Genomic DNA, 20,736 nt, shown 5'->3' with positions numbered 1-20,736 from the left:
GTAACTCTACCTCTGGAGAAGCACGCAACTGACAGGCGCGGGAAAGATATACACTGGTGATATTGCACAGTCTGATTCAAGTGGGAGTAGAAGGGTTTGAGAGAATGCCCTCCCGGCTACAACCGGGCCCCCGTGGCCCAGCGCCGGCTGCAGTGCTCCTCTGGGGATGAACCCCTTCCCCCTGTTCCAATAACTATGAAGGTCTACTTTCTGTTCTTTTTTTCCATCACTGTGAGAATCCCGTTAAGATGGCCACAGGGCAAGCAGGGTCTACTGGGAACAACTGTGGGGTGGAGGCCTTTTGCTCCGGAGCTTCCCCGGCCTGGCCTACAATGGATTTTTGGTATCTGACTTTTCAACTCCAACCTCGTGTACAGAAAAGTTGTCCGAATATATGGATTTTCTTGCGCAAATATATGGATTTCCGCTGCTCACCAGTCGGTGCTCTGTACACCAACTGAAGGTCACACTTGCTGAATGGCTTGATCTCCCATTAGATCGCAGAATAGAATAGCTTTACCATTTTTTTTAATAATACTAACATGTTACATTTTTCCTTTGACAACCTTAAGAACAAAAATAACATGTTTTGATTACATTTTTTCCATGTTGTTGTTGTATGTACATAATATTGGTTTTCAGAGTCCAAGTTTTCGGAATTATGGGAAGAGAGGGAGATACACTGATTTGTCCAGGATCACCGAGGAGAGATCATGAGTTATAGTACAGGTGTCAAATTTATCTACCAAGCAATATATGCACACTCAAACTATTCTTTGTGACTCAAGTAAATATGTGCACCCCAGTGAGGTGGATTTTGCTCAGGATGTTTGCATATATTATTAGCTTTTAGTTAAACTAAAAATCAAAATGCCACAATCTATCGCTAGAACGCAATCATCCTTTGACAAAAGTACAGTGCAAATGCCAGAAAACAAACTGTGTAATGAAAACCTGCTTGGTGCAAACGGCAAGCGCAAAGCAAAGAAAGAACCAAGTCTAGAACATAAGGCAACCTTCCTACCCATAAACCTTTCTCACATTCATCCAATGTTTGGCAGCATAGGTGCCCTAAGCTCAAGATTTATATAAAAAAAAAAAAAAAAAAGAGAGTATATAGAGAACGCTTGAACGTAAATAGGTCAGTACAAAAGGAATTAAAAAAATGGTCACAAAACGCAAAATGAAAAAAATAAACAAATTCTGAATGTAAAACTGGTGATTTAAAAATATAAATACATTAAACTCTGTGGTATGACTACAAATAAATATCTTGCAAAGCATCCAAGTGACTTCATGCTTCAACTTGTGATTAATAGTCATTTAAGTCCAATGTGTTTAACTGAAGTACAACAAAGCAATGTTCCCAGCACTATCTGTACCTTTAAACGCCCAAAGATCCTAGGTTAGAGAGAACATCTCATTCTGTGTGCGTACATTTTTCAGAAGAGTACAACAAGGACACCAACCACCCAAACTAACGTTCAACAAGAAACAAAAAGAATAGCATCACTTCTGAAATTTCCTTACACACAATATGCAGATCAAAGATCCTTCATGGCCAGTAGTTCTATCACCACATCCAAAATCCAAATCCTGCGTGTAGTCCTGGGCGCCTTTCCAGTCAAAGGACATCACCATTCACAGTGTCAAAACCTCATGTCGGACCATAGATGCAGTGCCCTTTACGATATAGTGCATGTCCAACTGAAGCCGTCAACAATAGCTAATGCCCACTCGTGTGCCATACTCCTCAAAGTATATCGGAGAGCCACACAAGAGGTCAGCTCATGAGATACCAGAAAACTTCTCAAGCAGCTTTACGCCCTGAACCGGGAAGCAAAATGTAAATGCTGACTATATCATACAGCTTGTAAATTCTTGAGCGGTGACCCTTCAATAGGACCATGTAAAATGACGTTACCTGAACACTTGCTCTGCTCTGTAGAGGCTCCCCGCTTCCAGGTGCGTCCTAAAGTTCTTTAGCGAGAGCTGAGAGAGTGGCAGATCATCATCAAAAGCAGCATTGCATCATGGGTCTGGGGAGCAAGAGGAAAAGCAATGTCACTTGCCATGGCTTTACAGATGCTTGGAAAAATAAATAGTTAAAGGCTGCACATGATTTTAGAGAGCACAGTGGACAATCCCAGAGAATTACAAAAAAGATTTAAGAAAGAGCAAGGAACATTTCCAAAACAAGCATTGGCAATGCCAATAGGTCTGGCTTTAAAGGAATGATGTATGGTAATATGAAGCATTACAAGTGAATTGCATGAGAATGGATAGGTATTTGTGTGGAAGCAAAGAACTGTAGAATAATATGGATATAGATTAAAAGGTCAGATGACCAGTGCACCATCAAGCCAGCCCTAAAAATCCATGTAGTTTAAGGACTGCCCTCCTCCCATCGGTGCTGCTGTGAGAAAAACATATATTAACTAGTTATCTAAAACACTTTAAAAGCATTGCAATGTCATGTGAGTGCCCCTGAAAATTCAAGCTCAACTAATACATGGCTCTGGGTGTAATTCAATGCTGTAGAAAGAAACAATTTGGCTGGTTCAGTCGAACGATTTAGTAAATGCTCGCTGTATGATTTGTAAAAATATACAGGAATACAAAACGGATAATTGATCCCGCCTGTATAGGTGTGGCCAAGATGGGATACAATGGTCACAGGAACACCAATTGTTGCATGAGTTCATTGACTATAATCCTGTGGGGAGTGTGCTCCAGGTATGATCAAAATATATACCTGAGGAAGTTCATGCAATGTTGAATATTCGAATGAGGAGTACAAGTCAAGAAAATAAGTATCCTTTTGTTTCTACTTACACCTTCATCCCTTATTCCAATCTTAAGAATCTCTTTCTTACAGCCTTGAAAAACTCCGACACGAAACATCAGGTGACAAATCGCAATATTTCCGACGACCACATGACTTGTCATCACACCACAATCTAGCATGTTACATTAGGAAGTGAGAAAAAGGTTTACGTGACATAACTGTCATGTCTGCTGGAAAAACCAAGGAGGTCTTACCTATGCATGAAAGCCTTTGATTTTACACAAAAAAGTGACCACTCATATTTAAAGTCTTCATAATTTATGAATACACGTTTTTCCAACAAACGGTTCATTGTGCCCCACACAACAAATGTGGACACTGAAAATAATACATTTGGGATTGATTTAGGACCTCCAGATTGACGCTTTTCTCCCCTCAAAAAGGATGATGACAATGTTAAAAGGTATTAACTTTCAACTGTGAAGGCTTCTGAAAGTCCCCCCGTTCCTTTAAACCCAGCATTATGTGGGTTATCAAAGAAATTGAATGCTGCATTCTCTGCACTTTATTGATCAAGTGCCCAGAAAGTAAGTACCTGAACCTGGAAAAAAAAAAGAGACCAAATGAAAAATGCCTAGAATAACTCCAAATGCTCCCCAGGTGGGGATCAGGGAGAGGGGTGATCAAGGAATTAATAAGAGGTCCTATGTATCAGAGTCTAAACCTACTAGGGTAAAGGTGCAGCCTACAACAGAAACTGGCTTCCACTGTCACCCAGACCAGAGTATCTCAATCAGCCACTTCTGATTTGCTCCACCAAAGGCATCAAATGACAAAAACATTAAGGTAGGTCTAAAGACTTAAGGGAACCAGACTCTGATTATAGAGTTAAGGACGTTTCAGAGGTCTGAGTTCATCCACCAGCACTTCAGGAAACTCTTCAAAACTAATCTCTCCAGGCTACCTTTTAAGCCGAGAGGAGGACGGCAACTGAAGAAATCTGTTTTGTGAACTATATCACACATCGAAATGACCTGCACCGTCCCCCCAAAGAAGCTTTTTGGAATCATAGAGAAAATGCAGTTTTCTTAACCACCTCAAAAGGAATGGACATCACTGCCCAAAAACTTTGTTAAAATAATAAACTTTCCTACTTGTTTAACAACCTCATAAATGGTCTGAAACAGCAAATTAGTTTATCTGACTAAATGCAGACAAATACAAATACAATGGAGAATACAAGAAGCAAGCCTGCACTACTGAGGGAAACTTCAACAATAAAATGACAAAGGTATGCTTGGATTATTCTCAGCATCTGGAAAATGTGTGGGTTGCATTCCATTCTATTGTTTTATGCCCTCCATGCCACACACAAAAGAGAACAGCCAGGTGTAAATCTGTCTTGGTCCTGCTACAATAGCAGGATTAGAGACTGAACTGCACCGCCAGGTCCCCTCCAGATGGGAACATAAGCAACCCCACAATACTTTCAGCCTACTTAGTCTTATCAGTAAGGTGTAGCTTGTGTTTCACGCCCTCTTACATGCCTCAATGTATTCGGCACTATACCAAACTTTTTGAGGCATGAGCATTAGGGAAATCACTGCAACAGTCTTTTTTGGATGCTGGCGGGGCAGTCACACGAGAGGTATGCATGTATACAGAACAATGCCCTACTCAATCTGGCCTTTCTTTAGCGTCACCCATTTGCGAATTATTGTTGAGTGGGTAATGCACCAGTTGTACACAGATGCAGGTCACAGCTTTAAACCCCAGCACAATGATCAACTTTTCACTTCCCAAAAAGGGAGCTACAGTTTATGGTACAGCAAGGCCCTTTGGAGCAGGCCCATTCACAGCCGGGATTTATTGGCATTTCATTTTTTCTACACACACACACACAATACGAGCAACTAGAACATTATTGGTACGCTTTTAAAAAAAAGAGGCATGCAATTTGAATATTTAGCAGTATCACAAATTCATATGGGTAATTGAAACTGCATAACGTGCAGAAACAAAAAGCCATAAACAAAAACAAAACTTGTGTATGTCTATGCAATAATCTTCACAAAAAATGAATTAGGGTACCTACAGATCTACCATAGCATACGATGACTGGTTATAAAATTCCCCCCACCATTCTTTGGCATCAGGCGGTGTGAATTGGAGCAGAGCTCAGAAAATACAGTCTAGGAGTTGCACAAATGTGAAGGACTGTGTGAAAGTGGATTTCTGTTGCAGTAACCCCCCACACTTTTTGCATGGCTTTTGATGCAACTTTGACTACAGAGTACTGGGTTCTGTTCCTGCTGTCCAGGCTCCCAGTAACAGTGTTCTTTCCCTAAAACTGTACCACGATTGGCGGCTTCAGACCCTCTCTGTATGCCCCTAGTAAATGGTACCCTGGTACCTAGGGCATGGGGACTGAAGAGGGTCCCCTAGGGACCCTTCGCCAGGGCCATGCTGACTGTCATAGCAGCTGGATGCCTTGGTGAAGACAAAAAACGACAAAAGTCGACATGGCACACTGCCTGTGTACCATGTCCAAGCAGCACCACCTAAGTTATGGGTAAGTCTCCTCTCTAGCAGGGGGCGTGGCTTGACTGCCGAGCGGGATGGCTGCCTGAGAGCGTAGCTCCGCCGATCGAGCTGAATAATCCGCCAAAAATCCGTTTATAACTGCATCTGGGTCTCGGGTCTTGTGCCCTTTGTGCAAGCGGAGCATCCCCGCCTTAATACGTGAAGGATTGACGACACTGCGCCCCGGCCCACGGTGGGAACTGCCTTTCCGACCTGCCTGCGCTGTGGAGCCTGCTGCGGCGTGCGGCGCCGGGAGCTTGCGTAGGAGCTGTCCGGCCGGAAGTGAATGCATGCCCGGCTCGGTGCCTCCTGCGAGTGCCGCCTGGTTCGGCGACTGGACGACCTGGCCCGATTGCTGAGGACGGAACCTAGTGACGGCGGCGTCACCGCACACACCCGCTCCGGAAGCGGGGACACGGGCGCCCGAGGAGATAGTGGTGAGGAGCCGCGCTGCGCAGGATTGTAGGCGCGCGGCAACAGCGGAAGACGAGGTGGGGGCACTCGGTCGCCGGCAAAGAGGCAGTGAGACACCCGGTAAGCTGCCTGAACGCGACTGAGACCGCTGGGAGGCGCGAGGCCCTGCAACGCATAGTACTCTTGGACCCACGTCCATGACCATTGCTTAGGACTGCCAGTGGTGGTTGGCGGGCGCAGACCGCCATTTTGTCCAGTACCCTGTGAACTGCAGCTAAAACAGTTGGAGGTAGACTGACAACCTACTTTCCTTTTGATTGCACGTAGTGGATGCCGCTTTGTATGGACATAATGCCCTGGGCGCCCTGAGGTCGACCACCACGGTGCCAAGGGGCGAATTTGCGGGGCAGCTGCCTATGGGCGGGTGAGGCTGACCCCTTCACCGGACCACGTTGCAGACGCCTGGCGCAATAACGAGACACGCAGTTTTCAAACGCCACGACCGCTGCCAATTCAATTGCCCGGGTTGGAAATACGGTGCTCCTGGACAGCGGTTAGAGGCGCGACAAGGCCGGACGACGCCATGGGCAAGCTGGACACGCGACAGCCCAAAAATCACTTTTGATAAGACGACCAAGAAGCCGACGTGCAATGAAACGTCGGATCAGGAGCTTTCGGGGGACGCCCGGCCTGTGCTGCCAGCGGACGACATCAAGGCCATGTTTCAAGACCTCAAGTCGAGTCTGCAAGGCATAGATGGGAAGATGGACGCTCTGGCTGCAAGGATGGACAGTATGACGAAAAGAATGGACAAGCAGGAAGGAGTTGTCGGGGTACTGGAAACGCGTGTGACGGAAACGGAGGAATGCCAATCGGACCTTGACAAGAAGCTGCGAGGAATGGACAAGGTGCTCTCCCTGATCCAAATGAAGAATGAAGATTTGGAAGCTAAGTCCAGAAGAAACAACGTACGCATCACGGGAGTGGCGGAATCGACGGACATTGCAAATATGGAACGCTACGTTGAGCAGATGATGAAAGATCTATTTGGAGAGGAACTATCCCCAATGTTTCTGGTGGAAAGGGCCCAACGCACGCTGGGACCAGTGCCCAAGCCGGGAGCTCAACCAAGGACAATCCTTGCACGCATTCTAAACTATAGGGACAGGGACACGATACTGCGACTGGCACGCAACATGGCAGATTTGCAATACAAAGGGAACCTGATAGCAATGTACCCTGACTTCACGCTCCAAGTTCAATCAGCCAGGCGGGAATTCTTGCCCGCAATAAAGGTGTTCCAACAAACAGGCACGAAGTACTCCTTGATCTACCCGGCGAAGCTGAGGGTGCAGGGGCAGGGTAAACCCACCTTCTTCACGGACGCCAAAGCGGCGTTGAAATTTGCCAAACAACTTGCTAAGGAACAGAGGGGGCAGACTGAGACCGACAAGCGTGGGGACACTGACCAGCTAAGTGATGTCGAATAATTTCTTATGTTATGGAATATGGCGCCGCTGGGACCCTTACTTGAGGGAGGGAAAACGTAAACATGCCACCGAGGGAGGGGGGGCGCTAACCACCTAAGCGGGGAGGTGTTGTACTTAATATTGACTTATCCAGATCTCTGTTACTAGATAATCGTTGCTCCGCTTGGCTTGGGGCGCGATGGGCCCTGTAGCGCACAGAGTCAGAGTTGCGCTCGATCGCCCTGTCAAAAGTACAGGGTTAGAAGGCAAACACCTGCGCACCCCGAGGGATGTATCCCAAACCATGGTTAGACCATCTATCGTTGTTGGTACTTGGTTCAGTTGGGTTGGTACTGGGGGGGATGAATGCATGACCTAATTGGGGGGTTGGAGCGGGTGGGGTGGGAGGGATGGGGCCTGGGTCTGTTTTGTTTGCACTGTTAACCTGTGAAAGCTATGTGTTAGATGTGTGACTGGAGATATTCTATTTGATAGTCACTGACAATGTTGCGATAAACTGTGAGCCTTGGGGCTGTGGCGATACTGCGTCGAGCGCTCTACCGAGCCGATTGCACCTTCATCTTTTAGTATTACTATGGCCGCTGGAGAGTGCTTGACGATTGGGGAGATTAATGCCTTGGATGGGAAGCCCAGATTACCGTCCATAACATGTTTGTCTTGGAATGTGAGGGGGATGAATGACAGGAGGAAGGCGAGATTGGTACATGCCTACTTAACACGGAAGAATGTAGATATTTGCATGCTCCAGGAAACGCATCTAAGTTCCACGGAAGCCCCGCAACTCAAACACTCTAGATGGGGAGAAGTGATACATGCCCCATACTCTAATTATGCCAGGGGGGTGGCAGTCTTGATCCGACGAGGCCTACACTGGGTGACACAGCGGGTGCTGAAAGATGAGGATGGGAGATACGCATTGATTCTGGGAAGGTTGTGTGGAGTGCAGTTGTTGCTGGTGAATGTCTATGGCCCGAATGATGATAACCCTGCCTTCTATGAGAATCTGTGGGATAAAATGCGTCCATTTGGTGATGCAGCAATACTATGGGCGGGTGATTTCAACGTAGTGCTGTCCGACGCGGTAGATCGACAGGGCGCTGCCCGGGAACACCACCCAAGGGCAGCAGAGGCACTGGGAGGCATTATCCTAGAGGCGTCCCTTGTTGATTCTTGGCGGCAATTGCACCCCCATGCGCGGGCGGGCACTTGCATTACAGCCCACAGGGCCGCCTGGTCGCGACTGGACTACTGGTTGCTGTCCAGGGACTTACGCTTCGGTATTGGCAGCGGTACACCTACCGAGATCATTGTCGGACCACGCTCCGGTGGGAGTGACATTGGCCACTCCCGCACAATACGCACAGCCATTTGGCTGGCGATTTCCATCGCAGGCCTTACTGGATCAGGTATTCAAGGAAGAACTGAGAACTAAGCTGGAGGAATTTTTTGAGTTCAATGAAGGAACTGTGGAATCGCCTGGTACGCTCTGGGAGGCCTGCAAGGCTGTGACAAGGGGACACTGTATGGCACTAAAAACGGGTGTTACACGGTCCATAAGAAACACACTAGATACGCTAGAAAAAGAATTGGCGGCTCTAGAGGTTGAGCTTATTAGATTGCCTACTGCTAGTACCCGGGCGGCATTCAGGACGAAACTCACTCAGTATCAGGAGGAAGCTGAGAGAGAATTGAAGTTCTTAAATAAATACGCTCAGGCTCGGAGATATGGGGAGGGAGACCGCCCTGGTAGGACACTGGCCGCGATGCTTCGAAAGCCATGGGGTGCGGAATATATTTTGGAACTTACGGTTGCGACTGGCGAGTCTGTCAGGACACCAAATGATATCTTACACACTATGGCAGCCTATTATGAGGACCTGTACGCCTCTAAACTACAACCGGAGGACGAGGTAATAACGGAATACCTTGACACAATTGCACTGGCTTGGTTCAACAACGGGGCACGTGAATACATGGACCTGCCGATCACGCAGGATGACATACGGACGACCATAGCTGGCATGCCGTCGGGTAAAGCGCCGGGACCGGATGGTCTTACGGCGTCCTATAAAGAATACGCTGATATCCTTGTCCCCAGGTTACATAAGATGTACATGGAAGCGATCGAAACTGGGATCCTTCCCCCATCGCTCCGTGAAGCCATGATAATCACACTTTTAAAACCAGACAAAGATCCCACGAGCCCTGATTCGTACAGGCCGCTCTCGCTGATTAACCTAGATGCCAAGATTTACGCTAAACTATTGGCAGAACGTTTGAAACCGATGCTGCCCCAAATAGCACTGTCGGATCAGTCGGGATTTGTGACGGGTCGATCGACCTCGCACAATCTGCGCACATTATTTGGTCTGCTCCACTACCTGGACCCGAAGGTCCAAGCTGCAGCTGCCTTGCTAGATGCCACCAAGGCGTTTGACTCCCTCGAATGGAAATTTCTGCAAGCACTGTTCACGAGAATGGGATTCAGTAGGCTATTTATTCAGAAAATTTGCATCCTGTACAACTGTCCCACGGCGAGAGTAAAGATAAATGGGCAGATCTCGCAGATTATAAGTATTTCTAGGGGGACCAGGCAAGGCTGCCCCCTATCGCCACTGCTATTCGCCATCGCCACAGAACCACTCGCGGCGAGACTGCGGCAACACCACACCCAGCGTAGCATAGGATTCACTTCCAGAGGGCTGTTAGTGTCCTTGTATGCCGACGACGTGACAATCTTTGTGCAGAACCCAGCCGACAATTTCGCCCCCCTCATGCGAGAACTAGTGCGGTATGGTGGTTTGACGGGCATCAACATTAACTGGTCTAAATCTACGATACTGCCGCTGACAGACGGAACGGTACAATGCCATACCGAATTCCCCATAACTTGGGTGACGGAAGAGGTGAAATACCTGGGAATCCATATTAGCCGCTCGATACAGGACCTATGGCTTTTGAATTACGGCAGGGCAGTGGACTGGCTCGAGACAAAGGTGAAAAAATGGGTCACTTTACCGCTGTCAATGACAGGCCGGATAATGTGTGAATCAACAAGGACCCCCTGATAAGAATCAACTTCCTGGGTCAGGGCAAATAGTATATGTGAATAAAACACCCAGGCAAATTTTCAATACCTACTAGCACATAAAAAGTGGCGTATGCCACACAACAATTAATAATATTAATAATAGACTACTGTTTTTACACATGGAATACACTTTAATTCCTCATATACAACATGATATTTGATAAAAATCGATACATACTTATACATAAATGATAAAATATTCCAGCATTATAGCATATACACAATTTCATATACATAACATTTCTTTAAAAAAAAAAACTATTAGATGGTTTCCTGTCTACGCGTTTCGACACTAAGGTGTGTCTTCCTCAGGACTGTACCATCAAGGTTCTGTAAAAGATATATATTTTTAAAAATTATTTTTACAATTTTGTATTTTAGTGCAAAAACAGTTTATACTTTGACTATAGTATTATGTGCTAGATGATGGTTATTAGCATACAGTGATAATACCGCCTACAGACATATAATAGCTTTTGACATCTTCATATGAGCTACTTCAGACATAATCCCATTTCTAGATACATGCTGAACATATTTCTCACGTCCCCATCCATGTATATACCTTCTGATAACATTCCTTAAGGTCTACCTTTTTCAATTTCATAATTTCTTTTGATATGATTTGATATTATGGTAGTGGGATTTTCATACATTTGGGTTTCCTAACGATAAGGGAAAAGAGAGGAAACAGTAAAAGGGATAAAGAAAGAAAGAAAGATTTCAGTATGACCATCCAGAGACATTACAGCTGAAAGCGACTTCTACCTATTGTTGATGACTCGCACTTATTAATTTATTATGTTACAAATTAGTTAGATTTGTTGCTTTATCAAACCATGATAACAGCAAGATACACTATGTAGCTCTAATGACTTAGTAGTATTTATTGTCATATTTAGATCGAATTTCTGGGTCCTGTTTAAACTATAAGGGATACGAAGTTATCTATCATGAATTTATCTAGAGACTGTAACCTCGATCCATATGAACTGCTTACAATTGTATGGCTTACCTATTTTGAAAGTCGGTTAGACAAACATCAGGATGTCAAGGAGATAGTATTCATATCAACAGAAAGTAATCTAAAACATGAAAATAACCTAAAGTGAATATTTGGTACAATTAACAGCAGTGTAGTTCAAATACGATCCTACTAGTTACTTTATATATATCTTGCTTACCTAATTTTTAAACAGGCACACAAATAGGATTTTAGAACCTTGTATACGTCTTCAATATTTATGCCTTGATTTGGCAGTGGAGACGGATTATTGACATCAAGATAGGGAATTATATTTCTCTGTAGATACATAACAGTTCATAAGTGTTGAGTTTGCCTTACATTGCAGTAGAGCAGATTATGTTTACAACGTTATACTGCTTACCTTGATTCAAGATTATATGCTTTATTAGTATTATTCAACGATGTCACGTGGCGTATGCCCGATTGTGCTTGTTAAGTTTATGCAGTCCTTTATCTGATCAGGAAAAGGAAGCACAACTAGCATTATACGAGTGACCAATCTGACATATAATATGATTAGATCATAGCACATGTTACTCTGCTTACCCTGATTATGCCTCTGTTTTCTAATAGTTTAAATTAAAAAAGCGCCGTATTGATTCGAATATCTTCCTTAGATTGAGCCGTTTATTATCTAATCATGAAAAGAGGAATACCATTAGCTTTATGTGATTGACTAAGCACTGTTCACGAGAATGGGATTCAGTAGGCTATTTATTCAGAAAATTTGCATCCTGTACAACTGTCCCACGGCGAGAGTAAAGGTAAATGGGCAGATCTCGCAGACTATAAGTATTTCTAGGGGGACCAGGCAAGGCTGCCCCCTATCGCCACTGCTATTCGCCATCGCCACAGAACCACTCGCGGCGAGACTGCGGCAACGCCACACCCAGCGTAGCATAGGATTCACTTCCAGAGGGCTGTTAGTGTCCTTGTATGCCGACGACGTGACAATCTTTGTGCAGAACCCAGCCGACAATTTCGCCCCCCTCATGCGAGAACTAGTGCGGTATGGTGGTTTGACGGGCATCAACATTAACTGGTCTAAATCTACGATACTGCCGCTGACAGACGGAACGGTACAATGCCATACCGAATTCCCCATAACTTGGGTGACGGAAGAGGTGAAATACCTGGGGATCCATATTAGCCGCTCGATACAGGACCTATGGCTTTTGAATTACGGCAGGGCAGTGGACTGGCTCGAGACAAAGGTGAAAAAATGGGTCACTTCACCGCTGTCAATGACGGGCCGGATAGCCATAACTAAAATGGTTGTACTACCAACATTTTTATATTTATTTGCAAACATACCTCTGCCACTTACACTATTCTTTTTTAAGCGCATACGCTCCACGATTTTGGATTTAGTGTGGGCGGGCAAACAACCCAGAATCCAGTGGAAGGTACTGACGCTTCCTTTTAGACAGGGTGGTCTGGCGGCTCCAGATTTTGAGCTATACGCGTACTGTACCCAGGCCCAATACCTGCATTTTTGGCAACACCCGATCCCGTATCAACCTCATGTGGCGATCGAGACAGACGTGTCGTCACCCACCCCCTTAACCACGACGGTCTACCAAAAATACAAATGTTCACCGGATGATGTGAACACGGTTGAAACAGTGCGGTGGGCCTGGCAAAACATAGCAAAACGGGCAGACATTACTGAACTATATGCTCCGTCCATGCCGCTGGGCGGTAATCCGCTACCGAGTCGCTTACAGGATGCGGCGATATCTGAAAGGGCACGTAAAAGCGGGCTTTTGGTCGCAAGTGACCTATACCCGGACGACACATTTGTAGAGCTGGGAGACATCTGCAATTCGGAGGTGCCTACGGCATCTGAACTGCTCCTGTATTATCAGCTCAGAGCGGCGTGTAAGGCCAGGTACCCGATGTTCCCGGTGGTGCCGCCATCGCTCTCGGCACTGGAGAACATACTAGCGAACGAATCCCCGAATAAATTGATTACCAGGATCTATAAAATAACACAAGACACGGCACCGTGGATACGACCCGGTTCGAAAGCACAATGGGAAGCGGAGACAGGACTAAGCATAACGGACAAACAATGGACGTTCTGCTGCACTCAGTTAGAGAACCTGTCGCCCAACTACAGGCTGAGATTAATACACTTTAATTTTCTGCATAGGCTGTACCGAACGCCGGCGCAGCTCTTCAAAATGGGATTAATAGCTGAATCTCGCTGCTGGAGTTGTGGTGCAATAGATGCAGATTTCTTCCATCTAACATGGACATGCACTCCAGTACAGCGGTATTGGGCAGAAGTGTTTTCAAAGTTGGGACAAATACTAGGAGAGCAGTTGCCTCCAGATCCCCTGATGGCACTGCTGGGAATGGTGGTCGATATACCCAGTGCCTCGAGAAAATTGATCGCTACGTTGCTGCTACTGGCGAAGAGACAAATTGCACTACATTGGAAACAAGAGGGTGCTCCTGGGGTAACGGGTTGGATTAACTCGGCACTATACTGTCGGGATCAACTGACTACATACTGGGAACTACTACCGCTGAGATCCAGGCCTGCCGATATTTGGCAGCCCCTGGCGAACTTGCTGGCTGGCGACAAACTGGATGAGTGAGTATGGACAGTGTGGAGGTATGAGCGGATTGGGATTATAGATGGCCGGAACGCGAGGGCCTGGATGCTATGGCGCTATGACTGGCGAACGGTGGAACAGAGGACGCTGTGATTGAGTGGGGGTGGGCACTAGCCCCATAAATGCGACTGGATGGATGGGTGAGATGCCTGATGTGGAATGCCTAATATGTCACCACCACGCCCCCTCCCCCCCCTTTTTATTGGACGGGAACTTAAGAGCTCGCTCCAGAGATGGTGACACGATACTCCATGTGTTGACAAAATTGACGTACCGAAACACAGAAGCTTTAGTTTAAAGTGTTTGTTTCTTTGTTTTTCTTCTTTAGCTATTTCACATGCAAAATGTTGTAGAATGTATGCAAGTATATACGACATGAGACCTCAGGATGAGGTCTAACTGTACCTATTGATGCTGCCTGCCTCCGGGTTGTTGGCTGAATAGCGGTGTGCTAACTTGCAACTCTGAATAAAAGTCTTTAACCCAAAAAAAAAAAAGTCTCCTCTCTAGCAGGCCTTCAAAGCCTTGAGGCAGGATACACTATATGTTTGGTGTGGCATATCTGAATAAGCAGATCTGACCACCGCCCACTCAGTCGCTGCTCACCACCCTCTGTAGATGGATGCTAACATGTCGGCACACCTCTTATATAGCAGCCACTAAGGCTGTCCTCTTCTAAGCCTCATAAACTCGTATGTGCATGCTGCTGGTCTAGAAACTAGAACGCTAACCCACTGGACTGTGTGCATGTACTTCCGACCATGCTGGTTTAATTTGCAAAGTCCGCCCGTTCAAAAATGTGATGTGCGTTATATCCTCCTAGATTAGAAGGGCTTACAAGAATGCCAGCCACAAATCTTACTGCTTATTTTGTGTCAGCCTTGTTGTGGTATATATTCTGAGACAATAGATCATCAAATAGTGAACAGTTATGTCAATGGACAGTGATGTTTTGATTCTCCAGGTACTTCTACTCTTAATGATAAAAACCCCTGGCATTAGTATGGGGCAACTTCCCACTTGTAATATGAACACCATTTTTCTTTTAGAAGCTGAGAATATGCCTCTGGAGACCTCAATTCATTATATATCTCTTAGATCTCATTTCTGCAGTGTGTTCACATAGGTCTAGTGGGTATATATGTATATGCTATGTCACAATGGAATCTGGTCAGCCCTGCATGAGGTAAACCTTGTGAACACTAGGGAAAGATGTTACCCCATTTCAGTTTCACAGCCGTAACTCCTATAAGTGCCCTGGGTAGCCCCTACAATGTGCCTCATAAGCAAATACGATAGTTCCAGGGGATATCATTGTTGAAACCCCTCTTGTGGCTCCATATTCTGCAAATCCCTCTGTATTCTCGTTTAAAGCGGAAGTTCTTGACATCTCTGAAATTACGAGGGACATTAGGTGTGTCTAAGACTGTCCAAATAGGACCATTCACTGAATGGTTCATCTCTAGAAGTATGTGGTTAGTTTTGTCATGGTTTTCTTACACTTTGCATAGCTCTTATGTTCAATGATCTTTATCTTGACCTTACTTGTGGTCTCACCCCATATAGAAAGTTGCAGGGGCAACGTATGAGGTATATAACATTCTTGGAGTTAAAAGTGATGTGTTTTGTTACAATACACAGGTATTTTAAATCCAAATCAACAGTCTTTGTTGTCCATGTGAAGGGACATGCTTTATATGAGCCACAAGCATTGTGACCCACTACCAGGGGAAGAGCCCAGGCTCCTGGTTCTACACAGAACCTATTCTCCTGTGGTCTAGAGTGAATCAGCATATTCCGAATGTTGGCGCTCTTATTATATGAGAACATTGGAGGCTGTAAACCCAAGCCATTGGAGTTTAAATTGCACACGTTTCTTGTGACAATCCTCTTAATGTGATTAGAGGCTGTACTAAATTTGTGGAAATAAGATCTTTGGAGTAGCCTCATTGAACTAAGACCTCTGACTAGGGCAAAGGGACATAAAATAAGTGCAAACATTATTGGACTGGCTGAATAGCAGAAACTCCTTTCTACATTGTACTTCAACCATTACGAATTCATCACTTCCCTTCCTAGACCTAGATATCATGGCACAAGATGGGGAATGGATTACACAGGTGAATCACAAGCCCAATGACAAACTATTTACTGTAATATCATAGAGATGTGGCAAGTAGTATCAGATACAGGGACCAGGTTCGACCTGATCAGAGAATTTACCTTGGTACCTAGTCTCAAAAATGACATTTCAAAATCTTCAGCAGGGCAAGGCAGAAAGCTGTAGCAGAGTTGGGCTCCATGAAACTGGACAGCAGATGGACATGTTCCTGGTGAACCGTTGCTTTTTGACAGGAAATCTCAGAGTGTGAGAAATTTATATTTCATACCCAGGAAGGGTCCCTTGTCAGCAGGATACTTTTGATGCCTTTGCCAGGTCAAGATTTTTTACTCTCAGTCACTTTTTCGGATCTTCAATTCCATTAGCAGGACGAGGGAGCAGGCTGTAGCCAAAGAGGGCTCCATGAGGCCAGATACAGTTTCCACGAGGTACCACTTAATAAATGTGCAGTCGCTAAAAAGATCTGAGCCCAGGTTACCAGACTCTTCAGCCTACCTTGGTCGGATCAACTTGGTAGGTTTGTCCCGGTCCTCGAACACTCTACAGAGCCGAAACGTTTTTAAGTCCTAGGTTTTCAGGGATGATAGGAGAAGGCCACCCAGGCAACTGGGGTGGCGAAGTGAGCTAAAGAAAGATGATGGGATCAATCCAGATCTGTAACTGGGGCGAGTGTCTGAAAATGTTACGCGCTCTGGCCATCATCTCCTTGTGTTTGCTTTGTTCGCCCCAAGTTGGCAGGAAATGCCCAGACGTGGGTCCCTTGCTCAATTTGCCACTGGATTCAAGCTAGCCTGGCTGATAAGGGGTGTACCCCGAAACAGGTCCTAGGGTGTTTGTTTCTCATCCAGGGAAGACTTGGCTTAGCAGTTAAGTTGAATTGTTCCCATGAGGAACAGGGTCAATACGGATTTGCATGTGGGCTGGTCTGAACGGAGGTGGCGAAGTGAGCTAAAGAACGATGATGGATTCAACCCAGATCTGTGACTGGGGGTGAGTGTCAGAAAAGTTTCCATGTTCCATCCATCATCTTGTGTTTGTAACTGTTTTAGGACCTCAGAAACAGCACTTGGGGGTCAGGACTCACTCATGCCGAGGCCAACATCAAAGTCCACGCTACATCCAGCTGGAACTGGTCAGATGGAAATCTTCAGGAAATGCCTCTTTTAGCTGGTTGTTTCCCTGTCGATGTCCACTTCATTGTCCTAGGTACAAGAGAGCAGGTCTAGTCCTTTAGGGTTCTTCTAGGGTCACAGATAGCAGGTTCATTCCTCTTTGATCTTCCTCAGGTTCAGTAGTTTTCTGAGGGTGGTACTGAGGATGCCACATTTATGCCTGTCACCAGGTTGGAGTGGACACTTGGTTCCTCTCTAATCAAAAGGGTAAAGTTTCCCAGGGTTAACCTACCCACTTTTGCAGTATTTTATATGTGCCTAACAATCCCACAGTGTCCTTCTTTCCTCAAACCTAAGATGAACAGTCCCTCTTAGAGTAATCACTCTAAACCACTTCCGGGGGCAGTACTTTCTGTACTGGAGTTGGTGCATGTCTGACTGGGATGGGGGACAAAAGAAGGGGTCTGCCCAGGTGTCGCCTGATATTTGCCTGTGACCGGAGAGGTGCTTTTGAAGTTAGTTAGGTTCCTGGGAACTGCCCAAATAGTCATTCTGAATAGAAACACTTCCCCATATCCAGGCCTTTATCCTTGCTTTGAAAGCAGTTTTCACACTTCATTCAGGACTTGAGCTCTTAAAGGGTTGAAGCTGGAGGCTAATATAAAATTGCCTAAAGATGCTTTAGTCAGTGAAAAGTTAACTTTAAGTACCTTTTCCTTACGTTTTACTAAAAATCAAACTGCCCTAGTGAATTGGCCTTTTACTAAATATTACAAAGCATCAAACAATACGTTTTCCACCGGTTTCCTTGCCAATCATAGCACTATTAAATTATATGAACTTATTAAAAAGTGCATCCCAGTCTCTCTATGGGTCAGCCAGCCTTGCTACAGTGAAAATAGCTTTTGGGTACTAGTCACTGTAAGGAAGTATTTAACATCAACTTTCTACATGTTTAACTTTTTAATACCATGCACCCTGCACCCTGCCCATGAGCTAAATAACTCATATTTAATAGGAAGATTTACACCTGTCAAAAGGGGTTTAAACTGCTCCAGTTAGGCCACAATGGTAAGCCTGTCATCATGTTTGTACTGCCAGTGTAGTGGAAAGCCCATGTGCTGCAGACCGCCAGTGGCATTTAGCATAGATGCCCTGGGTACACCTTGTACCATATTAAAAAAACAGCCTGCTTACCTGTACACTGTGGCTCTCCAAGATTGATATCTTTTATAGATTCACATGCTTCAATCTTCACCGTTGTCATGGTGGTATTTAAAGTAGTGCCAAAGCAGTAGCATTTACATCCATAGTAAAAGACATATACCATGTTAGCCTACTCACATTATTTAAATAGACCCAAACTTTAACCAATAAGAGCTCAGACCCAGAAGCACTCATCCCCTGCAGAGCCCCCATACCTCAGACTTCCTACCGCACGTCATGTGTTAGGGAGTCTCCCTGAGCTCTGCTCAGTCACAGTATTTCCCTGAAAATCTTTTGACCTGCAGCTAATCTTCAATTCTTCTAAGAACAATCAATGTACGGTTAGGAGTGTGTTTTACTATTTTTCTGACAGAATGCCGGAGTCTAAAAAAGGCTGTTCAGGCCTAGCAAGCCTTGTGGAAAGTCCAGGCTGAGGAACCATGTAAAGAGTGCTTATATTGGCTTTATCCACCACGTAAGCCTAAAGAATGTAAGTACTGCTGTACTTTTTAGGTTGAACTCCTTAAGGATCAGGAGGGTAGATTACTTCTGTGGCTACGGAAAAAGCAAAAGCATTCATACTCAGACTCTGTGTGAGGCCAAAGCCGGCTGGCCCTTCCTTCTATCATAAATTATATTTCTCCACCTTTTAGCTGCTCCTCATACTCCATTCAAGGAGCCTTCTGCAAAGAAATTTTGCCCGTCGATGAAGCAGTCAACAAAGATCTTAAGTTCATGCTCACAATGTCGCCTAGTGTCCTCACCGACGACTGTCTTGACGGCGACTTCCACTACACTGATGACGAAAACAACTGCCTCATAATCGTCGACGAAGATTCAGATAATGCGTTAGTCAACGAGACTACCTACGAAGGTGAACATTTCTCAGATGAACGCATCAACAATGACGGTGTCTGCCATTTTTCGGTCGATGAAATTCACTGCCGAATCCACGTCATAGACGACCTCGGTCGACGAGGTCATAGATTATTCTGTTAATGTCAGGAAAAGATGCATGCAAGTAAGAGAATGACCTGCTCTATGCCTCAGGATCTTTCCAAGATATCTCCCCAGCCACCAGCACATCTGTTGGAGTTTAAGGAATTTGGGGATGAGGGTATCTTTGGTCCTGTATATAGTCCCTCCCAGTTGAATGTTAAATGTCAGGAGATGGAGGACGCGGAACAGGACCAGTTAACTTAACTTGAAGGTGAATACTCCTTCTCAGACAGGGGTCATCAATCTGTCCAGGATTTTGACACATTTCAGGAGCACTATCCTTATAAAGACTAGGAAGAACATTCAAATCAGGGACAGGAGCCAGCAATAGCAATACCAGTCACACTAGTAACAGACTGGAGTATGATCAGGGACTGCTACAAAATGTTCCCAGATGCCAATTCTGCCTCACAGCCTACTCCGAGGCAGAAAGCCCCTCATGTCACTCCTGCTCCACAGAGTACACCCAGGCCACGGAAAGAACTGTCTGTGCCACCACTGATTACTATTTCGCACTCTTTCCATGACAGGAACGCTGACCAGCAGCCAGAAGAGGGTGAGATCCCATTGGATACTAGTGAGTCCCTGAGTGGGATGAGTGTTCCACTAGTGCCAGCATCTCCTTCTCCTCCTCTTGTAGCGGATTCTCCACCTGTGGGGTAGTTTCCATGACTTGCTTGAAAGACTGTCCAAGAGCTCCAACCTCTCTCTCCCACCGAAGCCTCCTCTATGATATTACAGCGCACAAGTTGTGCGCTATCCTAATTAGAGTCTTCATCTGGCAACAAGGCTTAAAACAAATGAAGACCCCAGCTCTCTGGCCTACACGCACATTGTTCAATGTACTTTGGAAATATAGGCTTATCAAGGCCTTGTACCGACCATTTGCCGCGATACTTCACACGCGAACAGCGACACCTTGCCGCCCATCCCAGGGTCAATTTGCACTTTCTGCATGCCAGGAGGGGGGTACGAGCCTACATTGCTTATTATTGTTGTACTTGGAAGGATCTCCGGGGCACTGGTAATAAGCGCATAGGGAAAAGTTGCATATTCTGCATACCGGGTAAAACGAGCCCGAGTGTTTTTCACTTGCTTGTACGGAGGGACCTCCTGGGCTCGGGTGAACGCATACAGATTTTCTGTATGCTCCTCGCATATGGAGCCGGTTATTCGCTGAAACTGCCCGCTTACTATGTCCAGACCTGCTGGTCAGTCTACCATAAATGTTGTTTGGCCTTGAAAACCCACCAGGATTCTGAGGCTTTGGGTGGCAAATT

At 45.6% G+C, this 20,736-nt stretch overlaps 1 protein-coding gene across 10 annotated transcripts in view; it reads right to left on the bottom strand.

Annotated features, from left to right (window-relative positions):
* Window positions 1-20,736, bottom strand: part of RALGPS2 (Ral GEF with PH domain and SH3 binding motif 2) — an 890,309-nt gene that overhangs the window by 792,764 nt on the left and 76,809 nt on the right. For 5 of the 10 annotated variants that reach the window (XM_078642158.1, XM_078642140.1, XM_078642188.1 and 2 more), the window contains exon 2: window positions 1,925-2,039. The exons of 4 other annotated variants lie outside the window; for them this stretch is intronic. The gene's annotated coding sequence lies outside the window, so the exon portion shown is untranslated. Of the gene's footprint in view, window positions 1-1,924; window positions 2,040-20,736 lie in introns of those variants that run through there. One more of the 10 variants, XM_078642220.1, reaches the window with a different exon arrangement.

This window comes from Lissotriton helveticus, chromosome 1_1 (assembly GCF_964261635.1).
Source record: "Lissotriton helveticus chromosome 1_1, aLisHel1.1, whole genome shotgun sequence".
Taxonomy (NCBI): Eukaryota; Metazoa; Chordata; class Amphibia; order Caudata; family Salamandridae; genus Lissotriton; species Lissotriton helveticus.
This window is presented reverse-complemented; position numbering and strand designations above follow the sequence as displayed.